General features: G+C 39.7%; 1 protein-coding gene across 3 annotated transcripts in view; it reads left to right on the top strand.

Moving 5' to 3' along the window:
* Window positions 1–27,263, top strand: part of LOC134538845 (fibronectin type-III domain-containing protein 3A) — a 416,513-nt gene that overhangs the window by 57,425 nt on the left and 331,825 nt on the right. Inside the window, exon 1 of one of the 3 annotated variants that reach the window (XM_063380389.1) lies at window positions 10,208–10,379. The exons of the other annotated variants lie outside the window; for them this stretch is intronic. The gene's annotated coding sequence lies outside the window, so the exon portion shown is untranslated. Of the gene's footprint in view, window positions 1–10,207; window positions 10,380–27,263 lie in introns of those variants that run through there. 3 annotated transcript variants of the gene reach the window in all.

The following is a 27,263-nucleotide window of genomic DNA, read 5'->3' as shown; positions in this document are numbered from 1 at the left end:
GGGGGGCAAGATGGGGACGCTAAGAAGAAATTGCCTTAAAAAAATAATGGTTGTTGCTAATATGGCGACAAATATTTCTACAGGTGCACAAAATGTCAGGCTATCAATGTAAACTAAAATGATAGTTACAGATAACTCACTGAAAACAATGGCAAAACATTTACGATCTCACGATAACACCCCATCTTGCCCCATACATGGGGCAAGATGGGGCATAACTTGGGGCAAGATGGGGTGCCATTATTTACACATGTCACATACATAAACAGTGTCTTCGTCCTCATCGTCTTCTCCAGCACATGCACAGTGAGCCCACCCTTGACATTCTATACACTTAACCCAAGCTTCCGTTGATTCAGAAAACAAATGACCACAAAAAATACACTTAGCATCTTCAGATTCTTTCACTTCAGAATCTTTGTCCTTTTTCTGTTTGATGGTGGCCCTACTCTTCTTTGTTGTAATCATTCTGTGCTCTAGGTTCAGCTTCTTTTTGCAAGAAACAGCACGTTTCCCAGTTTGAGCTTTCAGGTCATTTCTATATGGCGATTCAGTTAAAATAGCAGTTTTCCCACGGCGCCGATCACTAGAATTGTTCCTTTCTTTGCCGACATGGGGAAATGGCATTGTATCTTTTGGGGATACTCGACTAAATGCACCAGTGTTATTTTGTACAGTGGAGAACGAACAGCTAGGAAATATGCAATTCTTGTTTACTACAGGATTCGAGGATTCTGGTGTGCTATCTTTTTCAGTGACATCATCAGGCATTATTCTGTCAGTAGTTTTGGACGAACAACTAGGAACAGAATTATCCTTGCATACTTGAGAACCCGAAGATTCTTGTATGCTGGCTCCTTCAATGACACTAGGCGCTGGTCTGTCAGTTGTTTTGGAAGGCAAGAAATCACTATCCTGAAAGACCTCAGGGTGTATTGGCCATATTCCCGTGGTTTTGAAACCATTGATGGCTGTCGTCATTGTGGCTGCTCGTAGAAAAGCACTTCCAAACAAGCTGGCTATCTGATACATTGTGACAACACGCCCTGGGTGACATCGCAACCAATTGGTTACTGCAGCTTCATAATATGTGCTGAGTGGCTTCATGAATGTAACGTCCAGTGGCTGGAGGCGATGTGTGCAGTGCGGCGGGAAACAGAGGAGGATAACCCCATTTTCTCTTGCTAGATCAATTAGTTCAAGATTTTTTGTGTGCGTAGAATGGCCGTCAAACAGTAATAAAACACGATTATCTTTGGATGCGTTAGTAAAATGCATAAACCGCTTGAACCACCTTACGAAAATGTCGGACTGCATCCAGCCTGATGGATGACATTCGGCCCAAGTTCCAGGTGCAGACCCATCCAACAGTTCGTCTTTCATCCTCTGTCGAGGAAATATCATCATCGGTGGCATGTAAACGCCTGATGCACTGACACAAAGTTCTACAGTTACTGTTTGTCCTCTCTCTGCCGATGTTAGAGCTCCAACTTGTTTTCTTCCTTTCGAAGAGATGATTTTCGATCTTGACTTTGGCACTGATGAAACACTTGTTTCATCGCAGTTGTACACTCTGTCTGGAGTAATTTGGTATTGGTCATACAGCTGTCCTAATAGTTCAAAAAATTTGGTAACCACAGCTCTGTTGAACCCCATTGCTCTCGCTGCAGAAGTAGCTTCCGGTTTTCGAAGAGACAAATCCGGATGTCGCTTCATAAAACATTTAAGCCAGTCCAAACCCGCCTCTTCTTTGGCAACATCAAACTTATGATTCTTGTTATTCTTCACAGCTAATTGAAAAGCTAGTTTTCTCAGATCAGCAGTGTTTAGACCAAACAACATGCCTTCCATTTCTTTCAAGTAAACTACTAGCTCATCTTCCTCTTCAAGACTAAACACTGTTTCAAATGGTCCCAAACTGACCTTGAGTGGCTGATGAGGATTTTGTCGAAATATAGCCACCTTCCTCTCTAGTGTTGTTTGTGGGACATTAAAAGCAGCAGATGCCTTACGATAACCCATTTTGTTTTGCAAAACTTCGTCAATTGCTTTTTGCATCGACTCTTCGGACCACTTCTGTCGATCTGTCTTTCTTTTATAGGTCCGTACCATTTTGTCTGGAAAAAAATATATTAATTAGGGACAATATTAAAATGACCAAATACATGTGTAATACACTGTTTAAATGTATTTGGTAACATGTGCTCTACTTAAAAATATTATGATCTAACTTTATCTATATTGTAATTGGTTGCCTTTTCTCAATTAAGAGGATGCTAGGCCTACTGTCGAGAGAGAGCCGAAATCTGAAGTTTTAAAACCAACATGGTGGATGGCACTCTATCTGAGCATATCGGAACCGCCAGAGAGTGCTCTCTGACATAAGAGTGACGTAAACGCGAGTACGACAAAGCCCTCTCTGAGCCAGATTAAATATGCCCACAATTCAATTAACAGTTGGTTAAAATTGTTTTCTATAAAAAAAATAGTTTAGTAAACAGAACTGCATTTATCTGACTCAGTTATATCATTTATTATCCGCATAATTTAGCTTTAAAAACAATTCTTACATCCATTAAAATACTGGTAGATACAATAAACAAAAGCTCCGATACCATAAAAAAATATATATTGTTAGAGAAAATGTGGACTTGTGCTTAAGTGCATCCTACTTCCCCAAAACCCGTACGTTTTTACTTTTTACTAAACTATTACAAACGAGCAGGTATGGTTTTTAAACCTATAATATAACTACAACTTATCATAAGCATTACTCTTGGCGTGACAATATTTTAAGGGGCAAGATGGGGACGTCCCCATCTTGCCTCATCTGTAGCATAAAACTTAAAAGAAGTATAATAACTTTACAGCTTTATTAGTCACTTCCGCAGTTACAGTATTAAAAACCTCAAACACTATGTTATTCAATACAATCCAAGAAATATAACATTTTAAATCGTGGCTTACCTGTTGGCTTTGCCAAAACCAATTAAAATAAGATCATAACAGAGAAATACATTAAAATGGCCACCGAACACAACGAAATACTCCAAGCTTACTAAAATCTTGTACGCCGAGCCAGCGTGACTTGCTCTTCGAGATACAATCGTTTCCCGCAAGATGGCAGCACCATGCAGACAACTAACCACCTGCCCCATCTTGCCTCACGACCCCATCTTGCCCCCCCTTCCCCTATATATATATATTAAATAACTTAAATATTAAATACGTGCTCCTTAAAAATCAATTTAAGTTATTCTACAGTGAATTAGTCAATCACGAAAAACTCTGCTCGATTCCCATGAACCCCCGAATGCTTTTTTGCCATAAAGTCTTGACCACTTGGATAAGAACTCTACCTCACCCGCTCCCTTCGCCCACTCCTTCAAACGTCCTTGTGGTGAACGTGTGTGTTGCGAGGTGAGTGATATCGTGTGCACCCATTGATTGTATACACGTGGATTGACTCTGCTACAGACCGTGCAAAGCACAGAGCTGTTGACATGTAGATTTCGCGAAAAGATTTCGAGACTAGATGAGAGTTAAAACACTATAGCATCGTCTTGTGTTTCGTGATTGGGTGAGTTTCTCCCAGGTACATATCGATTGTAACAACACCAATCACAGTGATTCGGTGTGGTTAAATAAGGCAACGACTTCTCTCTCGCAGACGGCCGCCAATCACAAGGAAGAAACCACAGGTGCGGGTATACCTTGTTGCAGTCTTAACAGGCGTTCAGACGTTTTCGCGAAAAATGCCTGCCCCTAATTATGCGCCAATCAACCCTATACCGGTGTGTCCCTCTACACCATCCTTGGCCATCAACATTGCATTTGACTGTGTCCGTTATCACGCACGTGAATCGAAAATTAAACCATTATCGGAAATGACCAATCCAAGCCTTGTATTTTATCCAATACTTGACGCGCTAAAAAAAAAAATAATGTGAGCCCTCGTCTGGGATAAAACCAGACACGGTTTAAAATCATGTGCAGGCATTCCGTCAAGGATGTTTAAATTTCGGTTTCTGAGACTAGCTAATTTTTTGGCCAACACGCTAGAGGTTTAGACTTGATCTCTTTATCACCAGCGGAAGGTGGCCTGTGACCTCAGCCAATTCGATCGATACGCCGCGCTCTGATATGGCAGGCCGCGGCTCTGCTCGAGATAAGAGTAGGCATAGACTCGTTCTACGATAGTCGTGGATATCGCGGCGTCAATTACCGCAGTGAGATAAAGCTAACAGTCGGACGCCAACTAATTGCAACTCCATGTGTATACATACTTAGGTATAAATATTTATGTTTGTACTGCGATTTCGTGATATATATAAGATATTGTTTAGTTACATTTTTAACAAACATTTAATAGATGATAATTCAGAGAATTTTAACTACGACTTAACCCTTGAAACCCTGAACACGCGTACACTGCAGTTTATAAGGAAAGTTTCTGATACTGTTTTTGTAATAAATTGTTTTATAAATGTTTACCACAGCACTGAAATATTAAACAAAATTGGTCTTTGAGTTCCTTCATTCAATCATAGAATAATGCGACCTTTTCGAACGTATCACATAAAAAATGAGCTATCGAAACGGTGTACTGATAATTGTAATGATATTTTGAAAGATTTAGACCCTTTCAAAAGGGCAAAAATCTCAATGAAAGACATTTTGAATTCTTAATTTTCTTGCAGTTAAGATAATTTCTGATGTAAATAATGTATTATTGTTATTTCATTGATAATGATTTATTTTAAAATTGACAAATTTAGTTATTATATTTTTTTAAGTGTCTTTTGTCATATGTTTGTGTTGTCCCATTTTATTGTTGTGTTATTATTGTGTTTTGTGTGTGTTATTGTTATTTTTTTGTAATATTTGTTAAGTGCCCACCTGTGAAAGGCTCTGACTGTTGGTAGGCACTCAAATAATAATAATAAATAAATAAATAAATATATATATATATATATATATACGCTCGTAATTTGTGATTGTCAGCGAGGAAGTCACGTTATTTCAACAATTCTTTCCTAGGAGTTGCGTCATTCAGTTAAATATCTCAGACGGTTACGTAACGCATGTATAATTACTGTCAGGGACTGGGAAAAAAATTCTCGGTTTCGATTACCTTCACGGTAGACTACACAGTCCTTTGCATACTCGGGCAAACAAAACTGGTTCATTGGCTGCTGGCTTGCGAGTCGTCTCAACTGATTTGCCTTGTGATTCGATAAACTTCTTTTGTTGAGTGTTTCTCGTTGGCCCAGAGTTGTCCAGTTGTCCAGTTGTCGAGGTGAACAGTGAGCCAATGGCAAACGCAACATTTATGTTAATATATATTAGTATATTATATATATATAATCAGCTTAGCGCGAAATTTATCCGCAATTTTTTTTCTGTCTATAATAATTGCGTATGTGAGTGTATGTCTATTTGTACATCTATATATATGTACGTTTGAATTATTCTTGCAATGTGCAAGATTGATTTAAAGCATTTTTTTTTAGACAAATGCCACTGCTGGTTTACTGTGTGTGTCACAGAGAAACCTAAAAAAAAAAAAAAAAAAAAACGAACCAAAAAAAAAAAGGATAAATACACAAGCACACAGAAAAACAAGCTAAAATCAGCTGATGTCAACTGTCACATGCCTAGACGGCACAGAGGATTCTGTGGAAGGAATTAGACAGGAAAAATATCACAGCAAATACGAGCATAGTGGACTGAACGACGAGACAGATTCAACGAGAACAGCAAATACAAAACAACCATCTTGGAGAACACGGCGACAGACAGAGGAACACAATGATGGTATCAAATAGATAACCTGGTCAACACAGCGACAAGCAACCCAGCGATGAAACCACACAGATATTCTGGACCGTTATTTTAGAGCGTCAAAATTTGGGTGGGAAATAAAATTCTCGCACTAACGTCGCATGATGTTTTTGGTCCCGCTGTTAGATTCTGAGCGCTTTGTTTAGTTATTTTTTTCCCGTATAAAATATATATTTAGAAGTTGAAATCTAATATTGAAACTGATATTACCGCTTACTTATTTAATTAACATAAATACGAAGTTGTCTGATGTGTAAATTTTCTTTTTAAGACTTTTCTAATGTTATAACACTTATCTGTTCATTTTGGTTGCCGCTGTGTACCGCTCATAAAAATTTAGCCAGCGCTAGTTGGCTACAACACAAACGACGACGGCACAAATTGACCCAGTAGGCTTGTCCTAGACTAAACGGATTCGACGTTTCAAGAACTGGCAACTGCTTCCGTCATCATTCGTACTCGAAGTAAAAATTCAGTGGTTTCTGCTACATGTATCCCAGTTTTAAGCTATTTCCTTGCTGTTTTATTGAACCCGTGGATCTTCGTGCATTTCCTTGTCGCTCTGTACCGAAAGCCACACGTGCGTTTCTGAAGTCGGTTATTTTCCTCCTACACAGCCAAGGATGCGGCGCTTGTAAGTTAAGTTCTTGTGTCTGTTCCCCATCGTGCTTGACACTGTAGTCGAGTGTTCAGGTGACGTTTTGGGCTCCCCGCTGAGACCGTACCAGAATTTCACGCGAGCGTTAAAAGTGGCGGACGTTACGGTGGTTTTTTGATATGTAACAGCTTAGCTCCCAGTATACGGCATTCAGTAGGAGTGTTTTTTTTTTATGGAACGGAAATGTGTATCCACGGTGCTGCCATCTGTGGCGGATGGCGCGAACCAAAGTTCACAAAGCAAAAGGTAAACTTTATACTATTAACTGTTTGATTAATTTTTACAAGATTGGCAGAATTTGAATAGAATTTCTTGTCGAAAATCAGGTCCAAAAACGGGTTTTAGTATTTATTTCCGAAGTTTTTTTTTTTTTTTTTAGTTTATCAAAGCCGTTTCATTATATAGTCAATATTTCTGTCCACTAATAAAATGACTCGATAGTCGACGTAGCTGCTCCGGCAACGAATTCTAGCGGCGGGTGCGGAAACTACGTGTGATTCGCGTCAAGAAATGTAGTTGAAAACACAATTTGCGTAAATATTATTCACACTTGGCATTATTATTTTTTTTTTAAATGCGGATTTAATTTCGTGTTCAAGGCCCGAGTTTTGTATTATAAGCGTATTTTCAACACAAGAACTCATGAATTTGCTCGTTACTGAGGTTAGATGTTACATAATCACTGGCAAGTACTGAAAGTCTCGCTCTCATGTCTTTTTTTTTTGTTTCACGGCACAGTAACATTCCGACAATCCGGCAGATAGGGACTCTTGCAGGTTGCGGTATTACCGATATTGCCGGATCAACGGACGGTCTATCTCTTTATCGATGAACGCCAAGTTGTGTAGCATATACGTCTGCAAGATGGAGTTCGGCTGCAAATATTGTTAAATAAAAAATTGGTTGTCTGTAAAGTCGGTTTACGGACGATAGTTTAACGTGACGTCATAACAAAAAATTGATGAAATGATTGCATACTTTTATGAATTAAATTGAATCATTTTTATTTTAATAATAAAAGAATAAATACTTGAAATTATACTAGTAATCAGATTTTTAAAATGCAAGAATAACCTTTATTGCAGAAATTTTTGTTGTAATAAGCAATGAAAACCACATTAACCTTTCACTTCACTTTATAAACAGTCGACGAAACAGTTCACGTGTAGATGACTTGTAATTAATTTAAAAAACTCGCGTTTAGCTATAAAGTTTAAATATAATTATGAACAAGTTTTCATATAAATAAACTGTAATCAATAATCTATCATCAATTATATAAATCACCATAATTTTTTTAGTCAATTATAACACAACCTATTATTACTGCACTCGCCGACAGCGTAACGGAACAAACAGCGTAACGGGACACAGCGTAACGGAACAATGAGCGTAACGGAACAATGTGCGTAACGGGACACTTCTTCGTGCGTGCAGCCGGCGTTCATCGATTTATTGGACGTTGCCACGTCAATAAACGTAAGGATGAACATTTCGACGCACACACAGACCAAAACTAAATTTGTCTGTCAACCTAATTCCGGGATGTGCAGAACGCCTCCTACTGCCGCTGGGTGTTTTTGGACATTTTAAGTCAGCTCAGTTGGCTTGAGTCCTTACATTCCTTATAGGTGGTACCGGTCATCAGGCTGTCCGGACTATCGGAAGCCTCCTGAACTCCCTGTTTATTCTCGCCAATGCGTTACGTCACCGCCCCGTTCACATCACCTCTGACGAGACGTCAGACACTTGAACCAATTCATTCAACCTTGAAACAGTTTTTTTTTTGACGTGACAACGTCTAATAAATCGATGAACGCCTTCTGCACGCACGAAAAAGTGTCCCGTTACGCACATTGTCCCGTTGCGCTCATTGTACGCTTGCGCCGCATCTATCTCTCTTCCACTCGATTGGAACAACCATCGGTTTGACTTTTTCGAGGCACATTAAACTTGAAACACTCCCATTCGTTTCATAATTTTCCTATCATCATCCTATCCTTAACAGAATAACACCGATTAGAAGAAGTTAAATAGCAAACATGTATAAAAGTTATAGTTAAAATAATCTCTTCGTTAAAGTAATAAACATATTTGAATTAATGACTGCAAATAAAAGTAAATTTATCAATTAAATTGTAGGTTTCATTTCACCCCTTCTTTGTACCCATACAAAATAGTGATAATTCAATAAAATTGATTCAATTTATTTCTTAAAGGTATGCAATCATTTTATCAATGTGTTGTTATGACGTTGTCACGTTAAACTATCGTCCGTAAACCGACTTTACAGACAACCCCCTTTTTGTTTTTTTGCGTGACTTCACGACGTTAAACAACTGACTTTTAACTTAAAAACGTGTTTTAAAACAATTTCACAGACATAACGCCGCTAATTTGCTGGTTTTATACTGATAGTCGTAGGAAAGCCTCAAGGACGGACAGAAAATATGTATACGTAAACGAGCCATTATCAGCTGACGTCAAATAATGTTATATCTAAAATAACATTTTGCAAGCCAAGTGTCTGTAAAAATCTGATTAATGCGATTATTCCATTTTTAGGCGATCTAAGTACGCACTGATATTATTTAACTTGAAATCAGCTGAGAGCAAAATATTACGCCTACACGTAACATTTTGCATCAGCTGTTTATGCGTTCCTATTTGTTGTCCATTATTGAGTTTTTTTTCTCTCTATGAGATGCAGTGTAAAATGATGTAAATACTGAAGCATTTTTTTGCTATGCTAATGTGATTCCATAAATAAGTGGATCCAACTGACTCATGGATAGGGACCGGAAAAATTCGCGGGTTCAATGACCTGTAGGATGAACTCCATAGTTCTACGTACACTCTGTCAAATGCCACCCACTCATTGGCTGCTGTCTTGTGAGACACGTTCCAGTGAAGCAGCCTGTGATTCGATAAAGCTTTGGTTGGGTGTTTCTCATTGGTCCAGAGTCATCCAGGTGAGTTGTGAGCCAATAGCAGATGCAGCACTAAGGTATAACGATTTGTATTTTAGGCTATCTCGAAATGAACTCGCGAATTTTTCCGGTCTCTACTCATGAATGCTGAATGTCTAAAATAGTGTATAGGTAGGGACATGCATATTTCGCGAAAAGATTTCGAGACTAGCTGAAAGTTAAAACACTGTAGCATCGTCTGTGTTTCGTGATTGGGCGAGTTTCTCCCAGGTACATATCGATTGTAACAACATCAATCACAGCGATTCAACGTGAAAGCAAACGCGTCCTGAATGGGTCGGTCAAATAAGGCAACGACTTCTCTCGCAGACGGCCGCCAATCACAAGGAAGAAACTACAGGTGCGGGTATACCTTTGTTTCAGTCTAATGGGCGTTCAGATCTTTTCGCGAAAAATACCTGCCCCTCGGTATAGGGTATTAGGGCTACTGCTGATAGGTGTGACGACAACCGTCGGTGCATGGGCAGTTAAGTTCTATTGCCGTTTCTCCAGGCCTGCCCCCCCCCCCCCCCCCTTATCACGCGAGCAGAACAAGTGTACAAAACATTCATGTCCCGTGAAATCGTTTCAAGTGTTTCTTCCCCGTCGCAAGAATCGCCGATAGGTCGCAGGCAGCTGGCTCGTGGTGCTAATGAGGGCTAATGAGCCTCGCTGATTGGCCCTCCGGTGGGCGATAGCGACTTCCTCCTCCCCGCGCCTCATGCGAGTGGTCGCCGCGATACACGGCCACCGGGTGTTGGCGAGACACGGCCACCGGGTGTTGGCGAGACACGGCCACCGGGTGTTGGCGAGTCACGGCCACCGGGTGTTCGCGAGGTACGGCTCCGCGCGTCTCCAGCGTCCGCTGTTGGCTTTTACATCGCATCCTTCTGCTAGCGGGAATGCTGGTAGGTTTTTTGACGTGACAACGTCTAATAAATCGATGAACGCCGGCTGCACGCACGAAAATGTTGTCCCGTAACGCACATTGTCCCGTTACGCTGTGTCCCGTTACGCTCATTGTACGCTTGTGCCGCATTTATCTCTCTTCCACTCGATTGGCCTATGAATCTACTATTATATTAAATAGGTTAAGGCGGGCTTTTCAAAAGTAGCTTTTAAATTAAGTACTTTAACTAAACTATCATTTCATCAATGTTTTGTTATGACGTTGTCACGTTAAACTATCGTCCGTAAACCTACTTTTTTTTTTTTTTAGAATTTTGGGAGGGGTGTAGGCGTATATCACCCATAAACCCCCCCCCCCCTTCTTTTTTTCTCTCTCCAACCTCCAACCGCCTTACCCCTTTGTTTAGGCTCTTATTTCCAGAACATTGGAACACAGTTCGTACACTATACCTTTATTTTCATCCTTAAGAAAAATGATTGATTTTAATTAATTGTTTACTGACCTTTATTTTACCTCAATTAACGGTTTTTATTCCAGACGCACAAAATCACATTGTGTTGCGTGGATTTTTTTATATTGTTTTGAACTTTGGCAGCAAGCATTCGTTGTTTGGTATGTGCAGTTTGCGAGTGTTGCACGCAATGCTGTTTATGCGGAGCTTTCAATACCCCTCGAGATCATGCTATAATGCTATAATGCTATAGTGCTATAAGATGCCACGTGCATCTCGTGCTACTGGTGGTTCTTGGCTGGTAGTGACAGTGATTCGCCCTAGCTGACGTCCCAGTGGTCTCTCCAGCCACAGCTGGCTGCTGTGGCCCGGGTAAAACCTGCACAGACACACAGCCCGGGTCATGCGGGGAACAATTAACGGGAAGCCTTCTTTTCACTGACGAGAGAGCCGAAACCCGAAGTTCCCCGAAGTTCATGCTTTTATTCCCGTATCTTTTATGTAGCTATCCTAACCAAATAAACCGTCCACAATGTTTTTTTTTTTTTTTTTTAAGTATTTATAATGTAGCTGACCTAACCTAATTGATAGGGACCGAAAAAATTCGCGGGTTCAATGACCTGTAGGATGAACTCCACAGTTCTACGTACACTCGGTCACATGTCACCCACTCATTGGCTGCTGTCTTGTGAGACGTCCCAGCGTAGCAGCCTGTGATTCGATAAAAGCTTTGGTCGGGTGTTTCTCATTGGCCCAGAGTCATCCAGGTGAGTTATGAGCCAATAGCAGAGACAGCACTGAGGTATAACTATTTGTATTTTAGCCTATCGCGAAATGAGTTCGCGAATTTTTTCGGTCTCTACTAACTGACCATTAGTATCCTTTTATCAACACCGCCATATTTATTTACTATGAACAAAAAAAAAACCCCGAAGATGCATTTTCGGGCGTTTGGCTCTCTCGTTTGTGAAAAGAAGGATTCCCCCAATTAACGCGCATCAGAGCAAGCCAGGTTACGCCTGTATAAGGGGAAAAAGGTGGGGGGGGGGGGGTGGAAGGCCCAGGTGAGAAGAGTTGGGCTACCACGTAAGGGTCACGAATTTCGGCCTGTCGTTCCGCATTTTTATTTGTTGCGCAATCGTGGTTTGTTGTACCAAGGGCGTAGGTGTGCTAATCGTTGCATTTTCGAACCACTTACCCAGAGGTGCCCACCCCCCCTAAACATTATGACTCACCACCCCCCCCCCCCTAACCTAATAATGGGCCCCTCCCCCCCCCCCCGAATTTTTTTATGCCATTTTCTCGATGATTTACTCAATTATTTTATAATATTATACTTTTTTAGTATTATATTTTATCCGATTTTGCATTAATTAAAACTGATTTTCTAATAATAATTTTGGTCATATCAGGTAATATTTCATCCTGAACCGACAGATGCCAAACTGATTTTATTGAGGAAAGTGCGGGGTTGCCAATTTGATTTACAAAATCCCTTTCAATTATCAAAGCACCAGAAAAGTATTTTCACATTAGAAGCTATAATTATGTAAATAATATATACATTTTTATCGTCTTTTAACCTCCCCCCCCCCCCTGAAATTTTAATGACGCAGTCTGCGTTGTTACCCCCCCCTTGTGGGCACCCCTGACTTACCAAATGCATAAAAGCTGGTGAAGACGTCCGGTGCTTCGCTTGTGGTAAACTTGCTATTTCACTATTTTTTTTAAAATTGAAAATATGCCACAGCTTTTTATTACATCGCCTGTTATGTAATGAACTTCACTTCTAATTAGGAACAGATTAAATGTAGTTTGATGTTTTAGCACTTGAATTTAGGGTAATGTGGGGGTAAATCGGTGGAAAGGGAAATCTAAAATAAAACAACCAACAACTTTCTTTACTTATTCATTTAATAGAAGTACTAAAATTGTTGCTATTAAAATATAGACGCCAGAATTAAATCCTGATTATAAATTCTAATTTTTTTTACTGTGAAACATTTTGCTCTTTTTTTATGTGTGTTTTACATAAAGTATGCCAATTAACCCCAGCTTTTTAACATGAATCAAACTGTGGTTTCGAGCCATACCTTCAAACTACCCATTTGAGGATAAATTAAAATTATTTGAAGGTAATTTTATTTTCTAGAAATTCAAAATCATATTAGTTTGATGCATTATTGGACTCTCCTACTGTGATAAAAAAATAGAAAATGTTTCACTAATTTTGAGCATGATTAAAAAACTGTTAACCGATTTACCCCATATTACCCTAATCATAATGTTGAACTAGGTGGTGACTTGATTAGGTTTATTTTTGTTTAATCGAGAAAATTTTTGTCATGAGAGAATAAAATATGTCCACAGTAACAAGTTAGTTAGAGCACTCTTAGTGCACTCATGACAATTGTTGCGTTGCCTACACACGAAAGTTGTTCCGTTACTTAATGCGAGATTGTTTTAAAGAGTAATGAAACTGCTTCCGTACATTGCGGAGTACATGTTGTACGTAAGCATTTACCATACTGGAACATCGTAATGGGAAATTCACCGCACAAATGTGGTACATTTCCTATGACTATGACTTTTCTAAACAAATTTAGAAGATAAACAACGGGTTAACGGAAAAATATCCAGACAATCTTTAGATTGATAACTAGTGTCACATGTTTAGGATAGTTACCAGAAAATTTAATAGTGGAGTATTACATCAGCAGCATTTACTACTCGTATATGAAGGTTTCTGGGATTTTTTTTGACGTGACAACGTCTAATAAATCGATGAACGCCGGCTGCACGCACGAAAAAGTGTCCCGTTACGCTGTGTTCCGTTAAGCACATTGTTCCGTTACGCTGTGTCCCGTTACGCTCATTGTACGCTTGCGCCGCATCTATCTCTCTTCCACTAGATTGGCCTATGCGTCCGAGGAGAAGAAAGACAGCGGCAGCACACAACTTACATCTGCACGTGAACTGTTTCGTCGACTGGTTATAAAGTGAAGTGAAAAGTTAATGTGGTTTTCATTGCTTATTACAACAACAATTTCGGCAATAAAGGTTAGTTATTCTTGCATTTGAAAAATCTGATCACTAGTATAATTTCAAGTATTTATTATTTTATTATTAAAATAAAAATGATTCAATTTTATTCATAAACGTATGCAATCCTTTCATCAATGTTTTGTTATGACGTTGTCACGTTAAAACTATCGTCCGTAAACCGACTTTACAGACAACCAATTTTTTTTTTGTTTGTCTTGTGTTATCGCACTTTCCCCTCTCGTAACAACTGTATGCACACCAAGTGAACTCCATCCTTGATGACGTCAGCGCCCCAGTCTCTTGCGTTCAGACCACGAGCGGAGGTTCGCGCGTGTGATTGGCCGGAAGCGGAGAGACGCAGGCGGCACATAGATGGCCTTGGTTTGCATTACGGAAATCCTTCCCGGGCGATAGTGCGCATGGGGCGAGCAACGGGATTCAGCCTTCTGATTCGCGGCGGGAGAGGCATAGGACAATAACTTGCAAGTCGGACTGGGATCCCGGTTGAATCGATAGGTTTTTTTTCGGTCCAAGTGGTCACGTGACTAGATTATGTGTGTGAAAATTGTGTATACAAGGATAAAAAAAAATCGGTTGTCTGTAAAGTCGGTTTACGGACGATAGTTTAACGTGACAACGTCATAACAAAACATTCATGAAATGATTGCATAGTTCTATGAATAAAATTGAATCTTTTTTATTGAATTATCACTCTTTTGTATGGATACAAAGAAGGAGTGAAATTAAATCTACAATTTAATTGATAAATTTACTTTTATTTACACTCATTAATTCAAATATGTTTATTACTTTAACGGAGAGATTATTTTAACTATAACTTTTATACATGTTTGCTATTTAACTTCTTTCAATCTGTGTTATTCTGTTAAGGATAGGACGATGATAGGAAAAGTAGGAAACGAATGGGAGTGTTTCAAGGATGATGTGAAGGAAAATGGCTTACCCAACACCAAGATGCAGTCAAAAATAATATATTTGCGCCACGGACTCTGCAGCAATGCTAGGATTAACGGGATAGCAAAGACCAATGAAAATGATCGTAACGGGACACAGCGAAACGGGACAATGTACGTAACTGGTCACTTTTTCGTGCGTGCAGCCGGCGTTCATCAATTTATTAGACGTTGTCACGTCAAAAACACTGATTCGGCGTGCTAGTTTTAACTTTTTTTTCTTTCCGAATTTGGTGTGGTGGTCGAAATAAATAATTCAAATTGCAATTAGCTGCTTTACTTTGTTTTAATATTTTTTTTATGAGTAGGGAATATATATATTTAAGTATGTGTGTCTGTATAATATCAGGAGATGTAGATGCTAATAGTGCAGCCAAGAGATATCTTTATTAAAATATATAGTTTAACCCTGAAACTGAATTTATTTATTTTTAATATGTTTACTGTTAACCTCATCGGAGTGTCGCTGTGTTTGCAAAACAACGCACACCAACTGAAACCTACAAAATCACAAATTACAAAAATTACGAATTCACGTATTATTCAAGTACTACGGTCCCAAGTACAAACCAGACGGCGTATGATATGAACTTGCACGTGGTACCAATATTGTGAGAACAAATATATATATATATATATATATATATATATATATAAACTATTTTTAATCTATATTCAGATTTATGAGGAAAAATAAACATCGAGTGCTTCAAATTTCTTAAAATAAAAAAAAATGTCAGTCATGTTTGACGCCAGATATTTATTTATGTGCATGTTTTGTAGCCACGTCTCTGGCTCAGTGCTCATAATTGTTTGTTTCCCACGGTGTACTTTCAGCACTTTCTTACACTTTTTTGCTCCACTAACAAATGCCATTGGATTTGGGTGACCATGAAAGTTTCAGAAAAAAAAGTACGTTAGAACTGTAAATACCCAAACGTTGACTGTAAAACTGCGTGATTGCATTTAGTTTGAATTTTTGATGACTGTCTCCTAGGGACAGGAAAAATTCGCGGGTTCAATGACCACTAGGATGAACTTGATTGTTCTACGTACACTCGGTCAAATGTCACCCTCTCATTTGCTGCTGTCTTGTGAAGGTGTCCCGATGTAGTGGCCTGTGATTCGATACAGCTTCGGTTGAGTGTTTTCTCACTGGCCCAGAGTCATCCAGGTGAGTTGCGAGCCAATAGCAGAGGCACCACTGAGGTATAACCATGGGGGAGAAACTATAATTACCGAGACTGAAACATAGTTTTTTGAAGTAGTTATGGGCCCGTCCGCGAGATAGTAGTTTTTATAATATATTGCTGACATAACTATATTAATTTAATAAGCTATTATCAGGAAAACGAACCAGTGAAAATACACTCTGTTTAGGTAGCCACTAATTTTGTGGTGTGTAATACAATGTGTTTTTACACCTCCTACTCCTTTATTTATTACATGACGGTATATTACAAAACAGCATTAAGTATTATCGCATCGATTAAATTAGTTTTGCGCCGCGAAGGAGATAACTTATTACAACCAAAAAAACGTATTAACTAAAAAAAAAACTGAGTATGAGAACCTCTATTCCGAATTTTTATTTGCTGGTAGTTATGGGCTCGTCCAACAGATAGCGACACATGTCGCGTGAAACATGTTTTCAGTTTCCACTGTAAGAGTCGCACTTCTTTATTTCCCTCCTTGTTCTGTGGGTATAACTATATGAATTTTAGGCTGTCGTGAGATGAATCCGCGAATTTTTTTCCCGGCCTCTACGCGTCTCCCACTCTTTCTCTGTTCGTGTTTGGCTGAAGGGGAGGGAAAAATGGCCTCAGCGTGGCGCTGTACGTCGCTATGCTGTCTGCCGGGGGGGGGGGGGGGGGGGGGGTCTGTGGGCGGAGAGACCTGGTCCCGCCCGCGCGCGAGGGGCTTATCTCCCCACGGCGGCCACCGGCGCTGATAAGCGAGGGCGCATCCTGTTGGCGCCGTCTGTCGCCGAGACACTGGCTCCGCTGAGGGTAAGCCTTCTTTTCACAGACGAGACAGCCGAACGCCCGATCGTGCATCTTCGGTTGTTTTTTTTTGTTCTTTGTAAATAAATATGGTGGTGTTGATAAAAGGATACTAATGGTTAGAGACCTACAAAATTCGCGGATTCAATGACCTGCAAGATAGACTCTACTACACTCTACACACTCGGGCAAATGCCACCTGTTCATTGGTTGCTGACTTGTGAGTCGTCTCGACTGGGTGGCCTGTGATTCGACACTTCTTTGAGCGAGGGTCTCTAATTGGCCCTCATTACTCCAGATTAACAGTGAACCAATTGCAGAAGCAGCACTAAGGTATAATTATTTGAATTGTAGCGTATCACGAAATGAATCCGCAAATTTTGCAAGTCTCTACTAATGGTCAATTAGGTTAGGTTAGCTACATTATAAATACTTTAAAACATTGTGGACGGCTGATTTGTTAAGATCGCTACATTAAAGATACGGAAAAATAAAGTATGAACTTCGGGGAACTTCGGGTTTTGGCTCTCTCGTCTGTGAAAAGATGGCTTCCCCCCGCTCAGCGACGTCTCTCGTGAAAATTGCGCGACTCTCACGCATGTCCCACATAAACGTAATATCACCAGCCGAATGGAATGTGAAAATTGCGCGACTCTCACGCATGTCCCACATAAACGTAATATCACCAGCCGAATGGAATGTGAAAATTGCGTGACTCTCACGCATGTCCCACATAAACGTAATATCACCAGCCGAATGGAATGTGAAAATTGCGTGACTCTCACGCATGTCCCACATAAACGTAATATCACCAGCCGAATGGAATGTGAAAATTGCGCGACTCTCACGCATGTCCCACATAAACGTAATATCACCAGCCGAATGGAATGTGAAAATTGCGCGACTCTCACGCATGTCCCACATAAACGTAATATCACCAGCCGAATGGAATGTGAAAATTGCGCGACTCTCACGCATGTCCCACATAAACGTAATATCACCAGCCGAATGGAATGTGAAAATTGCGTGACTCTCACGCATGTCCCACATAAACGTAATATCACCAGCCGAATGGAATGTGAAAATTGCGTGACTCTCACGCATGTCCCACATAAACGTAATATCACCAGCCGAATGGAATGTGAAAATTGCGCGACTCTCACGCATGTCCCACATAAACGTAATATCACCAGCCGAATGGAATGTGAAAATTGCGCGACTCTCACGCATGTCCCACATAAACGTAATATCACCAGCCGAATGGAATGTGAAAATTGCGTGACTCTCACGCATGTCCCACATAAACGTAATATCACCAGCCGAATGGAATGTGAAAATTGCGTGACTCTCACGCATGTCCCACATAAACGTAATATCACCAGCCGAATGGAATGTGAAAATTGCGTGACTCTCACGCATGTCCCACATAAACGTAATATCACCAGCCGAATGGAATGTGAAAATTGCGTGACTCTCACGCATGTCCCACATAAACGTAATATCACCAGCCGAATGGAATGTGAAAATTGCGTGACTCTCACGCATGTCCCACATAAACGTAATATCACCAGCCGAATGGAATGTGAAAATTGCGTGACTCTCACGCATGTCCCACATAAACGTAATATCACCAGCCGAATGGAATGTGAAAATTGCGCGACTCTCACGCATGTCCCACATAAACGTAATATCACCAGCCGAATGGAATGTGAAAATTGCGCGACTCTCACGCATGTCCCACATAAACGTAATATCACCAGCCGAATGGAATGTGAAAATTGCGCGACTCTCACGCATGTCCCACATAAACGTAATATCACCAGCCGAATGGAATGTGAAAATTGCGTGACTCTCACGCATGTCCCACATAAACGTAATATCACCAGCCGAATGGAATGTGAAAATTGCGTGACTCTCACGCATGTCCCACATAAACGTAATATCACCAGCCGAATGGAATGTGAAAATTGCGTGACTCTCACGCATGTCCCACATAAACGTAATATCACCAGCCGAATGGAATGTGAAAATTGCGTGACTCTCACGCATGTCCCACATAAACGTAATATCACCAGCCGAATGGAATGTGAAAATTGCGTGACTCTCACGCATGTCCCACATAAACGTAATATCACCAGCCGAATGGAATGTGAAAATTGCGTGACTCTCACGCATGTCCCACATAAACGTAATATCACCAGCCGAATGGAATGTGAAAATTGCGCGACTCTCACGCATGTCCCACATAAACGTAATATCACCAGCCGAATGGAATGTGAAAATTGCGCGACTCTCACGCATGTCCCACATAAACGTAATATCACCAGCCGAATGGAATGTGAAAATTGCGCGACTCTCACGCATGTCCCACATAAACGTAATATCACCAGCCGAATGGAATGTGAAAATTGCGTGACTCTCACGCATGTCCCACATAAACGTAATATCACCAGCCGAATGGAATGTGAAAATTGCGCGACTCTCACGCATGTCCCACATAAACGTAATATCACCAGCCGAATGGAATGTGAAAATTGCGTGACTCTCACGCATGTCCCACATAAACGTAATATCACCAGCCGAATGGAATGTGAAAATTGCGCGACTCTCACGCATGTCCCACATAAACGTAATATCACCAGCCGAATGGAATGTGAAAATTGCGCGACTCTCACGCATGTCCCACATAAACGTAATATCACCAGCCGAATGGAATGTGAAAATTGCGCGACTCTCACGCATGTCCCACATAAACGTAATATCACCAGCCGAATGGAATGTGAAAATTGCGTGACTCTCACGCATGTCCCACATAAACGTAATATCACCAGCCGAATGGAATGTGAAAATTGCGCGACTCTCACGCATGTCCCACATAAACGTAATATCACCAGCCGAATGGAATGTGAAAATTGCGCGACTCTCACGCATGTCCCACATAAACGTAATATCACCAGCCGAATGGAATGTGAAAATTGCGCGACTCTCACGCATGTCCCACATAAACGTAATATCACCAGCCGAATGGAATGTGAAAATTGCGCGACTCTCACGCATGTCCCACATAAACGTAATATCACCAGCCGAATGGAATGTGAAAATTGCGCGACTCTCACGCATGTCCCACATAAACGTAATATCACCAGCCGAATGGAATGTGAAAATTGCGCGACTCTCACGCATGTCCCACATAAACGTAATATCACCAGCCGAATGGAATGTGAAAATTGCGCGACTCTCACGCATGTCCCACATAAACGTAATATCACCAGCCGAATGGAATGTGAAAATTGCGTGACTCTCACGCATGTCCCACATAAACGTAATATCACCAGCCGAATGGAATGTGAAAATTGCGTGACTCTCACGCATGTCCCACATAAACGTAATATCACCAGCCGAATGGAATGTGAAAATTGCGCGACTCTCACGCATGTCCCACATAAACGTAATATCACCAGCCGAATGGAATGTGAAAATTGCGCGACTCTCACGCATGTCCCACATAAACGTAATATCACCAGCCGAATGGAATGTGAAAATTGCGTGACTCTCACGCATGTCCCACATAAACGTAATATCACCAGCCGAATGGAATGTGAAAATTGCGCGACTCTCACGCATGTCCCACATAAACGTAATATCACCAGCCGAATGGAATGTGAAAATTGCGCGACTCTCACGCATGTCCCACATAAACGTAATATCACCAGCCGAATGGAATGTGAAAATTGCGCGACTCTCACGCATGTCCCACATAAACGTAATATTACCAGCCGAATGGAATGTGAAAATTGCGTGACTCTCACGCATGTCCCACATAAACGTAATATCACCAGCCGAATGGAATGTGAAAATTGCGTGACTCTCACGCATGTCCCACATAAACGTAATATCACCAGCCGAATGGAATGTGAAAATTGCGTGACTCTCACGCATGTCCCACATAAACGTAATATCACCAGCCGAATGGAATGTGAAAATTGCGTGACTCTCACGCATGTCCCACATAAACGTAATATCACCAGCCGAATGGAATGTGAAAATTGCGCGACTCTCACGCATGTCCCACATAAACGTAATATCACCAGCCGATTGGAATGTGAAAATTGCGCGCCTGCGCAGGAATAAAATAATACCGGACGATAATTTTTCTCTGTGGCGGCTGCCACTTACTGGTTAAAGTTTTATTCCTTTTTTTTTAATTTAAAATTTCTGCAGTATATTTCTTAAGTTACCTTCTATTACCGTTTAATTTTATGCATATTTTAATTTATCAAGTTGGATATTTTGTTTACGAATCTGGTGAATTTTTCTCGTAAGAACCTCTCAGGTTGCCAACACAAGTGAACAGTTCCAGAGCATGCCGAAAACGTTGAGACTTTAATTCATAATTTTAGTTTGGTTTTATTTATGATTAACCTAGCTGCAATACCCGGCGTTGCCCAGGCTGAACACTGGGTGTAGTTAGTAATTGTCTTCTTAATTTGAATGTCAAGTGTGAAAATTAATTTATATCACTTTCAGATCCCGACAGACATTTTTCTGCCAGTTTATAGTTATTTACCTGGTCTGTATGTAATTTAGACTTTATAAAGCAATATATAAAAAAGCTAAAAATAAGAGATTACTAATATTGAAAAGATTCCATTATCTAGCTAATGCTCGGCCTGCATTGCAATGCCTCATTCAGTTTTATTTTGTAATATGTTTCAAGTAGTTCCACATATACAAATCATCTATCCATCTCTATATATATTTATTTCTATCTACATCTATGTATCTCTTTATCTCTATTTATCTCTTTATATCTACATATATACTTCCCACTATCTCTGTATCTTCTATATATAAGTCTCTATATAGCTCTATACATCTATAGGTATATCTCCTTATCTAACCCATTTCATTCTCTATACCTCGCTCTATCTCAACTTATCTCTCCTCTCTATCTCACTATATATATATATATATATCACTCTATCTCTGTCTCTCTTTTATATTCAAATAAATTGTGTCATGCGTGCCCACTTATACAACAAAAACAGACGAAGTGCCGCTATATAAAATGAAATAAACACATTTTTGACACGATTCGTGCTCCAACTATTGCAAAATAGTTATACCGTCTCAGTAACCTTCATGGGCATGCGCATAACAAATAACCAAAATTTCATCGCAATCGGATGAATGGTATAGGAACGCATACGGCACAAACAAACGAAAAATAAAGACATGACAAACGCATCAAACGATGGTACGTTTAAAATTCAAGGCAACTCTATCTATTGACGAAGTTAAGAACAAAACTGTTATTAGCGCCTTTATTTTGCTAGCCGCTGCGAGCTCCACTAAGCGGACTGGTCTCACCAAGGAGAAAAATGTCAATTTGCCAGACCTTACTATGTGTATGATCGTGTGTCAGACATAGAGAAATGACACTCACTATTTGTATGTCTATGACCTATAATTTTTTCTGTTACAAAATGAAATTATCACTTTTTCACTCCCTTAGGGATGGAATTTCATATTAATATGGGGTCTATGTGTTAATCCAGGTTATAAGCTGGCTGTAGGCCAAATTTCATTCAAATCCATTCAGTAGTTTTTACGTGAAAGAGTAACAAACATCCATCCATTCATACTTACAAACTTTCGCGTACAATATTAGTAGGATGTATAAGTTTGAGGTAATTATCTTTTATTATAAGCGTTAATTTTAAAGCAGACAGACTTGTTGGGCATGCATATGATTACTGGTGAGTGGTTGAGAATCTAGAGCAGCGAGTAACGTCTTCGCAGGAGGGCAGCGCGCCTGGTGGACGCCGCAGAACAAGGAGAGATACAGAAGTGCGACTCTCACAGTGGAAACTGAAACCATGTTGGGTGGGCCCATAACTACTTGCAAAAAAAAAACTCGGGATATAGGTTCCAATACAAAGTTTTAGGTTAAAAAAAATGTTAATTTATCTACTTGACGACTAATTGCTTAGTAAAAGCGATCTCAACGTGCGAAAAAAACACTCAACGATGAAGTAGCTTGGATTCTGGGTTGTGGCCGTGTCCTTGGCGAATAATTCACAGACGTTTCTGTCGACATTGCAGTCGTCATCATAAGGGAGCTGTTGGTAGGTAGTTAGTAGGTATTTAGTAGGTAACTGCTTCCTGATGATGGCGACTGCAATGTCGACCGAAACGTCGGTGAATTATTCGCCAAGGACGCGGCTACAACCCAGAAGCAGAGCTACTTCAGACAATGGCCCTGAAAGCATGCGAACGTGATTAACACTTAATGATGTTTTGTAATAAAAAATGTTCATGTTATATATTAATGAGTAGGAGATGAAAAAAAATTCTGGTATGCCACACCACAAAATATGTGGCTTATAAAATAAGAGTGAATTAATTTTCACTGGTTCGTTTGCCTGATGACAGCTCATGCATCACTTCTCACAATCAGTGTAGCTGTGTTAGCAAAATATTATGAAAGGTGCTACCTAACTGGTAGGCGCAAAACTACTACAAAAAAAAACTAGGTCTCGGTCTTGGCAATTAGAGTTTCTCCCCTATGACTGGCTCCTTGTCTCTGCTAGAAGGCAAGCACCAAGACACTCACTGTGAACTGACGATGGCCTTCGTACGAACATCTGAATGTCAGTCACACTCAGAGATAAATTACAGGTAATTTTTAATAATGTGAATTGTGGACAAACTGTAATGTTTCTTTCTCAGAATGGTTATTTTGACTTGTACAATATTTTAATGTTGAGAATTTTTTTTTTTTTTAATAAAGGAGTAAATAAACGAATAATACACCGTCAGGTTGGAGTCTTTGAATTGTTTAAATCGTGCTCGTCAAAAGATCGTTGTGTTTTGCACATCCCTGTCTCGTGTATTAAAAATTATAGCTAGGATGCATGACTATGAAATAATGTAAATGTAGAGCATACGGGAGACCCCGGTAAACGTTTACGTTTAAATTCCAACATATTTTTTGTGCCCGTGTGTTTATAAATGCATGAGTTCGTTCTCGTAGGCACTAGTTAATGGTACATTCCTTTTTTTTTTTTTTCAAGAAATCCTAATTGTGTGTTGCATTAAATGGGCATTTATGTAAATTAATCTCGCGATTTTACAATCCAAGATGGTTGTGTATTGTGAAACAGCTAGGTTAACCTAAAATTATTATAGAACATCAAAGAACACCATCTTCCGTCTGTAATAAAGTCTCATGGAAAACCGTAAGATTTGTGTCATGAATATCAAGACACGGAAATACAATTTCGTCGATATTTAACTAAAACTTATAAATGTATTTTAAGTGAACCCGAAGAAATTCCGTAAATATCCTAGATCCTGATATGTAGTCCTGGACAAAACTTAAATTTTCCCCCAAGTATGTTTTGTAGACGCTGCAATCAGCGAAGCCTGCAGTTTCTGAAACGCAAACCGCTGAACAGTCCTGTTGAGCGCTACAACAGTCATTCCAGGCGTTGTTCCCCTTCCCCCCCCCCCCCCCCCCTCTTGAAATAGTAGTTTTTCTTATTACAAACGATGAAAGGTAAAAGTAAACTTGCAGCATGGTAACAGTTTCTTCGTAACGCTGTCCTCTGCAGAACTACTGCGCGCTTGTGTTCGCAGAACTTGTATCCCGCAGAAGAACTCGGCAAGTTCCGTCGAATAATAAAATAAATTTATCGTACGTGCATGTTGTCGTGCGATGAAGGTGGTCAGATGACAACCCGGATGTCGTTGTCTCTTACCCGCAATGAACATGCTAGACAAGTATTGTTCCCTATTTGGGGGGGGGGGGGGGGGGGCGGCGGCGGCTGAAAGGTTACCTTCCATACTTTTGGTGGCGGTAGTTGTAGCTGGGTAGAAGGTAGAAACTGGAAAGCTACCCTTTCCGATTTCTCAAAATGTTTCAGTTTTAATGCAAATATGCACTGGAAAGGTATCCCCTCGGAAAGGGTACCTTTCAGGATTTTCTGTACAATGACACAGCAGAAAGGTACCCTTTTAAAATTTTGCTATTTCATAGTCCAATCAAAGTCATAACTTAAGAATTAAGAAAGTATTTTTTTTTTTACATTTCGTTTGAAGTAGTTTTGAATCATGTCGTAAGTAACTATTCATAGGTGAAGATCATAATCAATATAAAAAAAAATATTTTAAAATATTTTGGACGTTTGGTTAGGTTATTATATCTACATTAAAAATACTATGAAATCATGTGATTACCTTTCCAGTGCATATTTGCATTAAAACCGAAACATGTTAAGAAATCGGAAAGGGTACCTTTCCAGTTTCTACCCAGCTATACTACCGCCACCACAAATGTGAAAGGTACCCTTTCCGAGGGGATACAATTCTATCGTCCCTTCTCAATCACCTGCATTGAGGGAAGAAAAATAAGTTGTGCATAGACTACTTATATCAAACGACTATTACTGGTGATTCTAGAAATGCTTTAAATTTGGGCATATGTTCCACATCAGGTATCCAAGTTCTTCCCTTCATCCTGATTGCATGATCCTGTGCTACAAAAGAAAACCTGTCTTGTAACAATGACTTGAGGAGGTTTCTGCAATAAGGGCCCATGCTACAAAACAATGTTCTGAGATATCAAGGTGCAAAGTTTTCTTGGTGGCACACATGAAGTCGGAGCACAGTTACTCCAAATGAACACATACGTACATAAATTATTGAATAATATTCTGTAACTTACACTAAATAAATGTTTTCCTAATCTTTGACTATTAATACACGAACACAAAAAAAATAGTAGGTAATATATTTATCTGAAAATTTTCAACTATTTAAAAATGGTTCTCTTCAAAAAGGGCTCAAAACATCATCACTTAAAACTTTTCATATCAGCACAACAAATTAACATTTCTGGATAATATTTGGTAACCATAGAGATTAAGATGTGTAGAATTCGATTTTTGTATTCTCCCCAAAAAAGGGCCCATGATCTCGTAGGCCCTTATTGCAGCAACCTCCTCAATTATGATCGCAAAGTATATACGAAAGAAAAAAAAAATTCCACTAGACCTGGCATAATTTGTTTGTACTGTGATATTCGAATTTTTGGTTTTCAAGTTTTGTATTCTTCCCAAAAAGGGCCCTTGGTCTCATATGCCCTTATTGCAGCAACGTCCTCAATTAATGATCGCAAAGTATATACGAAAGAAAAAATTGTTTCCACTAGACCTGGCATAATTTGTTTGTACTGTGATATTCGAATTTTTTGTTTATGTCCGGGATCTGGCCACGTATTGATTTGAAACAGCAAGCATCATGTACCACTGGATCATGCCGTCAGGATCAATGGATAAACTTGTATGTGTGATACGGGATGGTTACAGAAAATTGTGACAATATGAACGGCAGCTTATTTCGACGTGACAACGTCTAATAAATCGATGAACGCCGGCTGCACGCACGAAAAAGGATGACTCATTATCCCGTTACGCACATTGTCCAGTTACGCTGTGTCTCGTTACGCTCATTGTACGCTTGCGCCGCATCTCTCTCTCTTCCGCTCGATTGGAACAACCATCGATTTGACTTTTTCGAGGCACATTGAACTTGAAACACTCCCATTCGTTTCCTACTTTTCCTATCATCGTCCTATCCTTAACAGAATAACACAGATTGGAAGAAGTTAAATAGCAAACATGTATAAATGTTATAGTAAAAAAAATCTGCTCGTTAAAGTAATAAACATTGTATTTGAATTAATGAGTGCAAATAAAAGTAAATTTATCAATTAAATTGTAGATTTCATTTCACTCCTTTTTTGTATCCATACAAAATAGTGATAAGTCAATAAAAATGATTCAATTTTATTCATAAAAGTATGCAATCATTTCATCAATGTTTTGTTATGACGTCACGTTAAACTATCGTCCGTAAACCGACATTACAGACAACCAATTTTTTTTTGTTCTGTTGTGGTGGCAGCCAGTTAAGGCTGTGCTCGACCCGCCATGTTGGTTTTTTGAATTTCCATGTGCGTGGCCGCCGAAGTGTTTGCATTTAATAGCAGAGCACGCTCCAGAGCTTGGCCAGTTGTCCGAGCGGATATCGCACGGTGACCCCCTTACACGTGTACCACGAATTATGGAAAACTAAATCGTATATAATACTGTTTTTTTTTTTAATCACAATCTTCGATGTAACTTCACACGTTTGTTTGTCTGTTCAGTTCAATTCTTGCAAGTTAAATCTAAACCACTTTTGCTTGAACTAGAGAGCTGAAATTTTACATACATGTTCATTTCTGACGACAGTAAATTCATTTGATGCACACGGTTTCCGCCATTTTTAAATTTTAGGCCGCCATCTTGAAAATCCGTTATTACTATCTAAAAAAATCGAGAAAAAAATTTAAATTTTGTAAA

The sequence above is a fragment of the Bacillus rossius genome, chromosome 14 (genome assembly GCF_032445375.1).
Source record: "Bacillus rossius redtenbacheri isolate Brsri chromosome 14, Brsri_v3, whole genome shotgun sequence".
Taxonomy (NCBI): domain Eukaryota; kingdom Metazoa; phylum Arthropoda; class Insecta; order Phasmatodea; family Bacillidae; genus Bacillus; species Bacillus rossius.
Note: the sequence above shows the minus strand (reverse complement) of the source record. Positions and strands in the feature narration are given on the sequence as shown.